Genomic DNA, 14,531 nt, shown 5'->3' on the forward strand with positions numbered 1-14,531 from the left:
AAATTCAGTAAGGAGATAGAATTTCTCAACTCTAACCCTCTCAGCATCTCATTCCATGTATTTCTAGTTACTTCACATTTCTGTCTTCATGGAAACTGTTTTTGCGTGTGTGTGTGTGTGTGTGTGTGTGTGTGTGTGTGTGCGCGCGCGCGCGCGCGCGTGCGCACGTGCGTGCATATGCATGTGTGTATGCCAGTTAAACTGGACACAGCCATCACCGTGAATGCAGTCTCTTGAGAAGCTTGTTTTCAAAAGCAAATGTTGCAGAACACCACTTCAGACATAGAAACTACTTCAGGAGCTTACTAGCTAGAAATTCTAAGCACTCCTAACAAAGTATTCCACATAAAGTGCTACCCCTGTCAGTGAACTTTTAGCAAGTGTTCTGCTGATCGTTTCTTAAGGGCAACATCTGTCCTGCCTGTGGCTTGATGTTTCATTGAAATTTTATGAAATGTACAACTTGATATCTGATTTGCACTCTCTCAGAGATTAGTAGTTTAAAGAGATCTGCCTGAGGGGTTGCCACCTAAGAATTAACAACTGCATTATACCAACGAGCTGGCATTTAACATCTTATCATGGGAGTAAAACAACGCCATCTGCTATGGCTTGGGAATCCATGCCTAGAGAGCCTCACATGTGAATTATTGCATGCTACCCTTATGAGACAGGCAAGCTTATGCCCCTTCATGATTGAGTAGCATCTACGTTGACCTTGGCAGACATGCAATGTTGAAAATTAATATCATCCCTCCTATAAGAAACAGATGACATCCCTTTTACAATGCTTACTGTCTTACTCATGCATTCCTCTGTCAGTCAACACTCTACATATGTTGAACTGTAGAAGCCAATGAGAATAAAAATGAAGCTGGGAAAACAGAAACACAGATGACTTAGTTTCTCAAAGGAAATGAATGTATCCTAGCATAATAAAGACATCACTTGCTACCAGTTCGAAGCCTAGAAAGTCACAAGACCCTTTCAGTGCTAGAAAACAAGATCTGGCTGTGTGATTGCCGGGAATATCTTAATACGTGAATGAACCTCTACCATGAAAGAAAGTTAGAAGCAAAGAAGCTGTGGCCCAAGGATAACTCTACTTCAAAAGCACCTCGTTAACTGTAATGAAACACAAGGCAAAAGTAGAATGCAAATCTGTAAGGAGAGAGAACTGCAGAGAAGCAGCCTGGAACAAACCATTCACCACAAGTTTGGGAACATACCATTGACCTAGACACATCATCTAGGCCTCTGTGTATTCAATCAGGGAAGAGTGTCGGCCAACAAAGGAAGACTTCTTTGGCCAACAGAAAGATGCTATGTCCAGGTTTTTGGAGCTAGACCAAAGGAACTTGTGGCATGACTCAATCCCGTATCACTTTAGAACCCAGAGTCTCCACTACCCCAATGTTGTTCTGCTGTGAGAAAGCTTTTGTGGATAACAAAGTATTAGACTAGAAAGAAAACTATCCAGGGCCCCTCATTGTTCCAGCCCCTTCCACTTGAGTCATCTCAGTAGAAACGTATTTGGGAAAAGTTTGTTTCTCAGCAGTAGATAAACTATGAGATGAGCCTGAGGGTACTCACTAAGGAAAGGCCTTGAGAGATCAAGCAAAGGATTTCTACAGCTAACCACATGAATGTGAGAGCAGTGCCTTAGAATGCTATCCTTAAGAAATTCACTTCGAAGCTTGAAGGGGCTCGAGATCCCATATGAACAATGTCAACCAACCAGAGCTTCCAGGGACTAAGCCACTACCCAAAGACCATACATGGACCGACCCCTGGACTCTGACCTCATAGGTAGCAATGAATGGCCTAGTAAGAGCACCAGTGGAAGGGGAAGCCGTTGGTCCTGCCAAGACTGAACACCTAGTGAACGGGATTGGGAGGGTGGTAATGTGGGAGGGTGGGAAAGGGAAGCCCATATAGAAGAGGAGGGGGAGGGATTAGGGGGATGTTGGCCCGGAAACCGGGAAGGGGAATAACAATCGAAATGTAAATAAGAAATACTCAAGTTAATAAAGATGGGAAAAAAGAAATTCACTTCGAGCTGTGAAAAGAACAACAGAAACGATGACTACTTTGTCAACAGAACATGCCCATTCCCCGAATTACTGCTCAGTCAATAGAAAATAAAAGCAGCCTCCAAAGATGTCACTCTGCATGGCTTGACAACTGTGATCAGGAGAGATCAGAAACATGTTTATTGAATCTCAAAAAAATAAAAGTCACATCTCTCATCTGAGTGGTAGCTCATCTAGTGGATTAGAAATGTATACAGTCATCTCTATTAGAACACTGAAATTATTATTAGTGTATCAATTAATTATTAGCACATGGGAAAACTCTTAAGACTATTACTTTTGCCCTGTCTGACTGTAAAGGGGTTGCAGGATCAAATAACTGGGATATGATAACACTTTAAAAATTATAAATAATTATGCAACAAATAAAATTGTGATAAAGACCTAATCTTGTTACTATATGCTCAAATGTATTGACACAAAAGAAAATGCAATCTATTTCTTGGGCGTATGGTTCTTCACACACACACACACACAATACGATATATATATATATATATATATATATATATATATATATATATATGTAGGTTACTACATTCTCTTAGTCACATTTTTTTACATGGTACAGCTGATTTTAAGCTATGGTCTATTTGAAACTCCCAATGCCTTTGTTCTTTTTATAGACTGTTGAACAAAAGTTTCACTTTAAGCCTTGGAAATATTTTTCCCTATAGTATGGCCAAGTACAGGTATTTCAGTGGCTCACAATATCACCATGACAACTGATCCAACCCAAGGCTAGCTTCCGTTTAACAGGTTCCAAATTACTTCTATGGATTGAGTGCTCCAGGGCTTACTGGCCTCGTGAATTAAACAGAGAGCCAGTCAGAGCGTTGAGTAAACTAATTTCCACTAAATGTCTGCACTCATCAACTTACATTGTGAGATCTGGATATCTGGGTTCAGCCAAATGCAATGAATGTCTGACCAGGAAGGAACTGAGGTCTGTGCAAGTAATGAGTGTTAGAAATAGAACAGAAGGCTCAGCGTCCTGACACAGGATGTACATTTGTTATTTTTCTATTTTCCCCTTCTCTTAGATTTAGTTTCTCTTGGGCTTCTGGCTGTGCTGTTTCATGTGTAACTCTTTTAAGGCTTTTCTCTGTTTCTTATGCACCAACAAGAACCCAGACACATTTTTAAGTCTTGTCTCTATGCCATCAATCCCACTGGGTATGCAGAAGTATTGAAGGGGAGAGAGGGAGAAAAAGGAAGATGGGTAAGTGAAGGGGAGAAATCTTGGCGACAGATATAGCACCCATATTTAAAGCTGGCTTGTTACACCTGCCTCTACCCACAGCATTGAGGGTAAGAGACATGGTAATCAAGACAACTCATGGGCCATACAGCCAAGCAGAAGTAGAAGGCTTCTCCTTTAGCGAGAGACCTTGTCTCAAGGCAATAGCGTGAGGAATAATAGGAAAAGACACTTGCCATTCTGCTCTGCCTCCTCCCACACACAAATGCATGTAACACACATGCACACACATGTATACACACACACAAACACAAACACACACACACACACTACAACAAAGGGCAACTTCTAATTACTTTTTCAGATGGATTAATAAAACTGTGTTGTCTGCTGAGTGACTGAAGTTTGTTTTTCCTGGGTGAGCTTCAGTGGGTAAGTCTGAAGTGAAGGGCTGAGGAAAGATAAATAGCTGTGCTAAATAAGGAGGAAAGTGAAAGCCACTTTGATAGGTAATAAGGCATGAAAGAAAACAATTGTATTCCATTGAGATCCCATGGGGCTGAGTCCTCTTCAGTTCCCCTTAGTGGTCAGAAAATCCACCAGTCTCACAGGGGGATACATGTGAATGGATTTCTTGAGAAATTTATCAGAGAGCAGAGCTTTTTGTTGGGGCTGATGTGGAGCAAGATAGAAAATATATGTGTCAAACACAGAATAAGATTACATACACTAATAATGAAACATCCGGGGTTATATTCTGTGGTTCTCCAATGGCACAGAAGATATAGATAAAGTTATAAAGATATATTATATGAATGAAATTAGGTAGATATGTGAGTGTGCTTATTATTAAAAGAAGCATCTTACGTGTCTATGAAGGGTTAAAATTCGCAGTGTGATTTCTGTAAGGTGGGGAGCCAGGGAAATGAGTAGTGTGGCTTTCAAATTACAGTCATTAGAACCACGAAAGTGACAGCTCAAGTAATCAAAAGTTGAAGCCAAAGACCAAGGATCTGTACTTCTGATGTCCTAAGGGGGAAAGTGGTGTCCAAATTCCTGAGATAAACAGAGAAAGAGAAAGACAGTGAGACTTGGCATTTGCTTCCCCACCTTGGCAGACTGCTGAATTTCCTTACTTGGTCCATGGTTCAGTGACAATCTTTCTTAGTAATACCCTCACAGACAAACTCAGAAATGATGCTTGACCAGATACTTGGAATCCCTCCCAAAAGATGAGAATTACCCAGCCCAGAGCAAAAGGGCAGATGCTTTCAAAAGTTATTATAGATTCAAGCAAATTTTTAACACTTCTCCAGGTCATGAAGCTTATAATTAGATCTGATTTTAACTAGATCTGTTGGAGATGTGGAGTTCCCCATATCACATAAGGATTCCCTGTGAAAATGCTAGAGAATTTTCAGCCATTCATTGCTTTATTCTTCCTGAAGTTTAGTCTTCATGTTTTCAAGCTGAATTTAATATTCATATAATAGAATTTAATAATTTTTATTTAAATATATTTAAATAAATTACATCTTTATTAAAATATAATGATTTAGGTTAAAGGAGGAACCAGAAATGAATGTAGAAATACTCTATGTATTCTACACTCTTTAATTCTTTACATATGTGTTTATGTGTGTAGATGACATATAAACATGTATGTTATATATGTGTGAGCACACATGTACTAAAGTGTTCTTGTGGAGGTCATAAAATTACTCCACATGTCAATTATCACCTTCAATTTGTTTGAGACAGGGTCTCCCTTTAGTTATCCAGGGATTCTTCTGTCTCTGCCTTGATATTTCCATAGCATCACAGGGATTAGCAACATGCAATACTGTGCTCTATCTGGGGTCTGCAGATTCATAGTCAGGCCTTTAATTTTGAAGAGCACATAATTTGCCCACTAAGCCAACTTTTTGCCCATATTCTTTGCTTGATCTGAGCCACAATTACTTCATACATGTCCAGGAAGAAGGCAGTTCTAGTATAATGAGACAGATTTCCAGACTGTGGCATATTTTCTTACACAGTCAGAAAAGGCTGTGCATATATATATATATATATATATATACATATATATATATGTTGAGTCTGACATTGTTTAGGTATGAGTTTGATAAAAACCTTTGAGATTTCTGTGATCATGAACAAAGGCATCATATTACCATCCCCAGTAAATAAATATCCGTTCATACATGATTAGACAAACAATATTAATCACACTGACAAAAATATGCGTGCTGTCTTGGGTAACAAGTAACATGCTCTACTGCATTTGAATGTGAGGTAAGAGTTTTATAAAATACTAGAAATTCAACTGTTTAGCTATCTTGACAATAAAGAGTTGATTTAGAATTTACAACACCACAGAGCCTAACATTCCACATTCCTTAAGTACAAAATTTTAATAATTACTAACATTAGGCTAATAATTAATATTAATTAAGCACTAACACTTTCTACCTCTCAAGGAGATTGAGACTTCTTACTGAAGCTCTCTCTGGTACTGAGTGCAAAGTCCATCTTCAAATCCAAGCCTACAGTGTCCTACTGTGCATGTACATAGTCTTTCTTTGACATTCTAGAGCTAATAAGTGTATCTCTAATACTTCTGAATGTGAGAACAAACAAGGGGAGTACAATATCTTTTTTTAATGAAATGTATTTATTTTCATTCCTAAAGTTGCCCCCCTTTCTGATCCTCCCACCCCAAGTTCTTCACTCCAACCTCATCTCCCCCACCTGCCTACTCACCCCCACTTCACCCCCCCCACCAGCATCCCTCTTCCTTGGGGCACCAAGTTTCTACAGGATTAAGCACAACCTCTCCCACTGAGGCTAGAAAAGGCAGTGCTCACTACATATGTACCCTGGGACCATGGGCCAACCCATGTGTGCTCCTTGGTTGGTGGCTTGGTTTCTGGGAGCTCTGAGGGGTTCTGGTTAGTTGGCACTGTTGTTCTTCCTATGGGGCTGCAATCCTCTTCAGCTACTTCAGTACCTCCTCTAATACTTCAACAGGGGTCCGGAACCTCAATCTAATGGTTGGTTGTAAATATCTGTATCTGTCTCAGTCAGCTGCTCGTAGAGTCTCTCAGAGGACAGCCATGCCAGCATCCTGTCTACAAGCACAATATGGCATCAGTAATAGTGTCAGGACTTGACGTGCTCTCATGGGATCGATCCCAACTTGTGTCTGTCACTACATGGCCTTTCTTTCCATCCCTACTGCATTTTTGTCCCTGCATTTCCTTTAGACAGGAATGAATCTGAGTAAGGAAGCCTCCACACATTGCTGTTTTGAAAACCTGTAAAGGGAATAGAATTCTGGTGAAAACAAATGGAATCTTCTCTGGCTTTGAGTGAGAGCTGAGCCTTCTAATCTACCCCGAATTTAAATTTTAATCCTACAGGGAGATTATAGGATTAAATTAAGTTAGTCCTTTGTCTCTTCTGAGTATAGATGTCAGTCAGGTCCAAAAGCTCCATCTGTAATCTCTGGCCTGGAGACAATGACTTGGGTATCGTCTTCTGATTCTGCTTTTATTGAGTTTTCTCACAGAAACCATTGTACAAAGCTCCAAAACTCTTGTCTCTGTGGTGCCTCCATGCCCTGTCCTTCAGCCTCCTTCCTCTGTGGCTATTATTGTACTTCTAGTCTATGACCGTGACCAGGAGTGACTATAGAGCCCTAATTGATACAGGCATATCAGGCATTTCATGGGGTTTGAACTTAACTCTTTCCCTTTCTGAAAAACAAAGAGTATCTTACCACGTTGCTTCAAGTTTCAGGAAAAACCGTTGTTAGCAATGCTCTCCCTCCCACCCCTTATGAGGATATCAGTTTCCTTGTTAGCAAATTCAGGCACTAGGATCTCTCACCTGGCTTAGCTCCCTTATGTAGTTTGGCCTGCGGACAGGGGCTCAACCAGGTGAACTATGGAAAACTTATTGCTGAAAGATCTTACCTAGAGTCTCAGTCTCTCTTCTCAGCTATTTTTGTCTTCAGGGTGAAGACGCTGACTTTGTTTGCTGTGTTTTGCTACTCTAGTATGTAGATGGACTTGTAAGCTAACCATCAGTTGACAAGAGCTACGCAAACACTGACTCGAATTCTTCATTATGAATGGAGTGTCTACCACATGTTATTATTTCTACTGCAGCTAAGCTTACGAGTCTGAATCTCGCACCACATTGAACTGAGCTTTTTCTTCCTTTCTTTCTTTCTTTCTTTCTCTCTTTCTTTCTTTCTTTCTTTCTTTCTTTCTTTCTTTCTTTCTCTCTTTTGGTATCAAAAAATAAATACAAGCAGTCTGGTTCCAAAGTTTGCATGCCTTTTACAATATCACACACACACACACACACACACACACACACACACACAAACTCCACAAACACATGCAGACACACAAAAGAATCAATTACCAAAATTACTTGCAACATAATGATATACAAAAATTTGTACAAATGAAGCGATTTATTAGACTTATTTTACATACTTTCAGCATGAAAGGCAATCCTGAGACACTATGAAATGGAATAACACTCCCATTCCCTAAATAAAACGAAGTGGCACAAAGTGTTTTTACCTTTGAACAAGCAGTTGTTGGTCTATGGAAGCCCCTAGACAGAAGACACATATCTTTATGGGTGATTATTTTCCTGCTATAACTAAAATTGAAAAGCTAGTAAATGGCTGGAGTCGTAATATAGTCACTCACAAGGTGAAGCTCAAGGCCAGATTGGGATAAAGGAAGTGTTCAAGCCTTGCATGCACAAAGTGGTGAGATCCACTCTCAAAAACGAATTGTTAAAATGGGGCTATGGGGGCTGTAATTTAGCAGCAGAGTGCACACCTTGCATGCCTAAGTCACTCGGTTCGATCTCCAGCACCACATTCAGAAATGTTGTTAAATAATTCACACCTCTATTCTTCATCAACCCATTAAATGTAATAGAGGAAACACCCCCAACTTATACATGTTCAAGAATCAGGAAATAAATATGTCCAGTATGTGTAATTTAAAGGCATACATGAACTAGGGGGAAAAATCAGAAAAAGAAAACTGAAAATGAACAAAGGTGGATTTAGAAAAGAAAATCAGGAAACGGAAAATAGAAACTTCTCCAGGTGCACATGAAATCTCAAAATTGATGATTCCAACAGAAGAAAATAATTCAAACTCACTTGACATTTGAAAACTAAGATTTCTTTCCTCTCTCTCTCTCTCTCTCTCTCTCTCTCTCTCTCTCTCTCTCTCTCTCTCTCTTCACAAATTCATTTTGGTCCATAAGGGCATCTTATGGTACAGGCACCATAAGATGGTCTAACACAACCCTTTCCACCAGCGACTGCTGCAGTGAATGCAGAGGGCAGCACTTTGCCACAGAGCTGTGGACAGCCATGGATGTTTGCTGAAAAGAGCTCGCTATAATTAATGTCACGGCACTGAATGTCAAAGGAATTAATAATGATTAGCCTCTGATTATAAAGAGCTGCCGATCACGGTGATTATGTTAACATTCAAAAAACAACTCGCTTTATTAAAGCGTTTGTTTTTTGAATTGTCAACAGGAATCTGAAAATCAATGAGTCGCATTTTTCAGGATCAAGGATTTCACACAGGTCACTGGTTTTCTCGCTGAAGCCGTGTGGCATAATGATATTCTGCAGGCAGATGATCAATTTGGAAAGGAAAGAAAAGTGAAACTCCCCAAATAATATTTTCTCCTTGCTATCCTCTTCAGTTGTGTCTGTAAATGCCTAAATAGGTTGGAAACACTCCGTTTGAAATTTAGTGCGAGTGTTTGTATTCATGATCAAACCTGGAAGTAAAGGTCACGAAACGCAGTTTTACAACTAAAGATAGTGCAGTGATCCAGTGCCTAGCACACAGGAGGCCCTGGGTTCGATCCCCAGGACTGGAAAGTAAACAAAGCTCATGGATGAACAGTTTTTACTCAAATTCCATACCTTGTGCCCAAATCTACAAAACAATTAGCCAGGAAATCTAAAGCCACAAAAGCCCCGAGTATAATAACCCCCTCCTTACCAGAACGAGAGTTTTTCACAGGTTGAAATTTCTGGCCAGGATCCCTTGTAATAAAGTCACATGTCTGGGGATTAGAAACCATCATTGATACTACGGATGTGGAAATCTGAATTTACAAAGGAAACCTGATTCCAAGAGAGGAATGGCATTCTCAAAACGAAGGGTTGGTTAATGCTAGTCAATGTTTCTTACCCAACACAAAGCAAACTCTTTGGGGTTTTAGCAAGATGATTAAGCTTGGGCATTCAGTGAAAAAGAAAAAGGAGCACCTTTTGGTTTCCATATACGTGTGCAGTCTGCTTACTACCACGTGGCAGGTTGCGTTTTGCGATACAGGAAGAAATGTGCATTGGCTTTTCCTATAGGATGAATGCCTGAAGTCTTTGCCAAGTGCCTAAGTAGAATTAACATAAATAAAGCCATGAAGCTATAGTATACTACAATTTGTGATAGAGAAAGCATGAAAACAATCAAAAGATGCTTCACTTGAACTAGACACGACAAGCACTTTTAATAAAATAGCAATTATAACAATCGTGCTGTGAAAACAAGGGCTCCTTAATGCCTTTCTTTTCCCTTTGTTGATTCCCCCCCTCAGGAGAGTCTGTTTTTATTTCTATGCTCCTAACATCTATGAACATCTATTCTAACACAAGTAGGAAACTCAGACAAAGTAATAGTAAATTTGTTTGTGTGCACGGCTCTTTCTTGTCTGGTATTGTTCTGACTTCTGAAGGGTTGGGGATAACGAAATGAAACCCCGTGACTCAAATCCCTCCCTCTTCTCTTCCTTAAAGTCTAATTTCTGTGTACCCTTACAATGATTGTGGAAACAGTTTGGCACTGTAGACCTTCTGGAAATGTTTGCCGGTCTCTTGGGATCCTCAGATGTGCTTTCAAAACCAGTGGGGTGGGCCAAAGAAACGAAGAGGTAATAACTAATGTTTCTGTGTCATTTTCCCCAGCCCTGTCCTTTCACATTCATTATCCTGGATAATTCTCATAATAATTCAAGCAAGGAGTAGAACAGACTGGGAAATTAAGGTTTGGCTTAAACAGCTTGCTCAAGGATGCATGTTAGTATCAGAAACAGATCTTAGATTAAGGTTTCTGACTTCAAATATTTTATCCAACATATGATGCTAATATTTGACTTCCACTGGGGTTGTGAAAAGTTTCTAAGAGATTTAATAAGTCTTCTTTTAAAAAGAAATGCTTTCAGTTTAATTTATTTTAATATTTGGTCTACAACTTAGTCCTTCCATCTTCTAATCAGTAGTCGAACTGTTTCTGGTGTAAACGTTGGCAGCCTTTTCACATTCAAGTTCAGCTTTCCTGTCTGCTTTTCATGTTCCTATGTGCTTATCTGTATGTGTTTGTATGAGTTTAAATGTCTTCTTTCTGATGTTTTGTATCCTAAGACATTCACAGTGGAGTTTGCAAACCCTGGTATCAGCCTTTTGTTCAAGGACCTCTAACTTCTTTGATTTGAGAAAGATGTTTAGAATACAGAATCTCAGGTCTATGTCAGCATATCTCCATGGATGGGTCACTTTTTACAGATATTATCAGCAACTAGACTAGAAAATATAGACATTTACAACAATCTGTGATATACGTACATGATAAGTACACCCTGCCATCAATCTTCTATCATTTATCTGCCTATCATCTGTGAGTGTATATCATCAATATTTTATAGTCTGTGTATAAATAAGAGTTTTTAAGACATCCTCCCAGTGATCTAGTACAAAAGGGACTCCCCTACCTTTTACTCTGGCCTATTTATAAATTATTTCTCTGACAGAATAAAATTACAATTGTGTTTTCAGCCACAGCATTATATATTTAAAATTTATAAGTAGATTTGCTTTTAATCTTGGGAACTGAAGAGCATTTACCCATGAAAGCAATTGTATGGTTGCTTCTGTGTGTGACAGAGTCTGTGTGGTAAATGGCACCCACACTCACACACACAAACACACACACACACACACACACACACACACACACACACACACACACATCTACCTCCTCACCCCAGAGAGACAACTGCCAAAAGACCAAAGTAATTACTACACCAAATTGCAATTGCTAACAAGAATGTTAGTTGGGTGAGGGGTTATGTTCAGGAGCAAGCATAGCTGAAAAGAAGCTGCATCACAGAACAGCCATCCCCCCACAGGTGACAATTTGATTGAGCTGCAACCCTAGCTCTCTATACAACTAGCAGACAGCTCCACAGGTCCTAGAAACTCAATTTTCAGTTTCTCTGCTGGACAGAGTCTCCACCTCCAGTAATTGTTTACTGCTTCTATAGACCTGGAGAGGAGCCCTCCAGAATGATGCAAGCTTCAACTCTCCTAGACGTGTGAAGTTAGCTTACCTCCTGAGTCGCATGAGCTTTTCACTTCCTCTCGAAGAGGATGTTTCAATCCAGAGGAAACTGCTACATACCCTGCCTAGACCTGGTATCCTATTTAGTACTCACTTTCCCACTCAATATTCACATATCTTGATGCTACCAAACCTCATTAAATTCTGCTTCAACCAATGTTAAGATTACTACAATGTGTAGTAATATCTTGGCAAAATTTCTGACTTTACAAAGTTCCTTGCACATAAAATAACTCACCTCGCCTTTAACCAAAGTACAATAGTTGGGGCTGGATAAATGATGCAGTAATTAAGAGTTCATACTACTCTGGCAGGGGACCCTGCTTGTGTTATCAGCTCACTAAGTGCCTGGAGTACAGTTCCAAAGGATCAATACCCTCAGCTAATCATAGCAGATACTCTACTTCCCCACACAGACACACCTGTATACACATAATTAAATTAAAAAAAAATGCCATCTCAAAAAGAACAAGAGTCGAAAGCTAGAGGTTCTCTTACATTCATTTTCTAAATTAGGAACTTGAGAGTCAGATTCTGTTTCTACTTCTAATTTGTACTAGTAGAAAATATTTTACTTATGTCTAATGATCTCTTATGAGTTAGCAAATATTTACTGATGGAAAAAAATCAGTGCACAAGATTAAAACAATAGAGATGTTTTCTAGAAAAGTAGACTTATTCTACCAGTGCCCAATAACCTAAGCACCTACTGCAACTACAAATATTTCGAGTTTATCTGTAATCTTGAAGAGTTATAGGTGGAATAGAGAAACGAGAGTGTGTCGATGACTTCTCTTCTGATGCTTAATAAGCAGGAAGTACAGATATAGCCAGTTCATTTGCACTGCCGTTGTTTATTTTAGACATTAAAATGTGTCACAAGTCACAGATTACCTGACTGCTCAATTTCTAGGCCTGCCTGGGTAAAAAGGCATCCAAAACCATGTCTGGTAAGCTACACTATATTTGCAAGGCTGCCCTACATCCTATTTGAGTTTAAGAGAGGAAAAAAATGTTACCTTCTATTATCTAAGAACACCCTAAAGAATGAGGAGTTGATCTGAAAGAGAATATTCTTGAATCTGGAACTCAGCAGAGGGAAGGGTGTGGTGGTCATTGCAGTTCACCCTCTGAAAGAGCCAAATCCCTAATTAGTATTCACGGAACCTGTGAGCAATACCTCTGAGCCAAAGACTTTAAATCAAAAGCTTTGCTCAAAATTCTCATCTCTTTGCAAATCACAATGAATATCAATGATGAAAAAATTACAGCAAAGAAGATTGCAAATGGGCCTCAGAAATCACCGGGTCCAACTCTTGTCACTTTGCAAATGAGAAACCTGAGGTGGAAGGAGATTCATTGGAGAGCCCATGGTCACAACGTGTCAGCAGCACAGTTGGGATGTGATTCTAGCTTTTCTCTTTCCCTGGGGTTGCTTTTGCTGTTTAAATCAGCTCCAAAACTCAAAGCTGGTTTTCAAATGTTCTTTTCAGTTTATCACTCACAAAAGCCCAGTATTCTTACAGGAGATGGTCTTTCTTAAACATCCTCAGGTCACTGTATGTGTTGATGAGAATATTTAACGTGATACTAATGATGAGCAACTTTGAAACCTTGGCGAATTAACATGGTGTTTGGAAATATCCCAAATCATTTTTTGTAAGTAATTTTGTTTCTCTCTCTCTCTCTCTCTCTCTCTCTCTCTCTCTCTCTCTCTCTCTCTCTCTCTCTCTTCCTCTTCCTCTTTCTATTTTCCTCCTCCTCTTTTCCTCCTCCTCCTCCTTCTTCATTGATTTGTCTTTAATGGGAACAGATGTCTATATTTTGGCTATCAATATAAGGCTGCAATAAACATGGAAATTCACATATCTTTCTAAGGATATTGTTTCTTTTCCTTGGAGTATATATCTAGGATTTCTGGGTGAAATGGTGATTTTTTAAAGGTAAATTTACTTCTAGCAGTGCAGAAATCTCCACACTACTATCCATAGTGTAGCTGTCTCCATTTTTATTCTCACCAATATCGTAGGATTGCTGCATTTGATCCCCACCCTCTCCAACACGCTCTCTCTCCTGGATTTTCACAGTATTATTCTCTTGGGTGTGAGGTGGTATTTCATTGTGGAGTTATTTGTATTTTCTTATAAATACTAATATTAAACACTTCCTTCCATGCCTGCTGCTCTTTTCCTGTACTCTAGAAAAAAGTGTTTCCCCTCTGTATTCTCAAATTGTTTTAGTTTAGTTCTATGGTTTCTTGATTGTTGGTTTTTTTTTCCTCTACCTGTGCTTTACAGATTTTCCCCCAATCTACAGGCTGACTTGCATTTTGTTGATGCTATTTTAATTACTTTCCAATTTTCATGCCTAGATCAATCCACACATTTCTCTCTAGCAACATCTGTCTTCTTGCCCCATTTCTTTAGGGAATATACAGGATGAAAATGTCTTAGCTTTGCCTTTGATGTGCTATTTTATCCTTCCAAGTGCACGTTGCTCATAGTTTTTCATCTTATCTTACGGTAGGTTATGTAAACAAATTCATCTATTTTAATCCCAGACTCTGTCATATCTAAGATGCCTTTGAGGGGCTCAGTTAAATCACATTTCTGTTCTTTATCATTTACGGGCCAGTCACATCTCCAAACTGCTGGCCAGCTCTGCAACCTTGTCATATTCCCGACTGTGAATCTGTTTTTCCACTGCTTTGTTTTAGATAAGGTTCAGTCCACATATTTGAAGAAAGGCTAAAAGCCTAATGTGTCTATGGCTGCTTCT

The sequence above is a fragment of the Rattus norvegicus genome, chromosome 10 (assembly GCF_021556685.1).
Source record: "Rattus norvegicus strain SHRSP/BbbUtx chromosome 10, alternate assembly SHRSP_T2T, whole genome shotgun sequence".
Taxonomy (NCBI): Eukaryota; Metazoa; Chordata; class Mammalia; order Rodentia; family Muridae; genus Rattus; species Rattus norvegicus.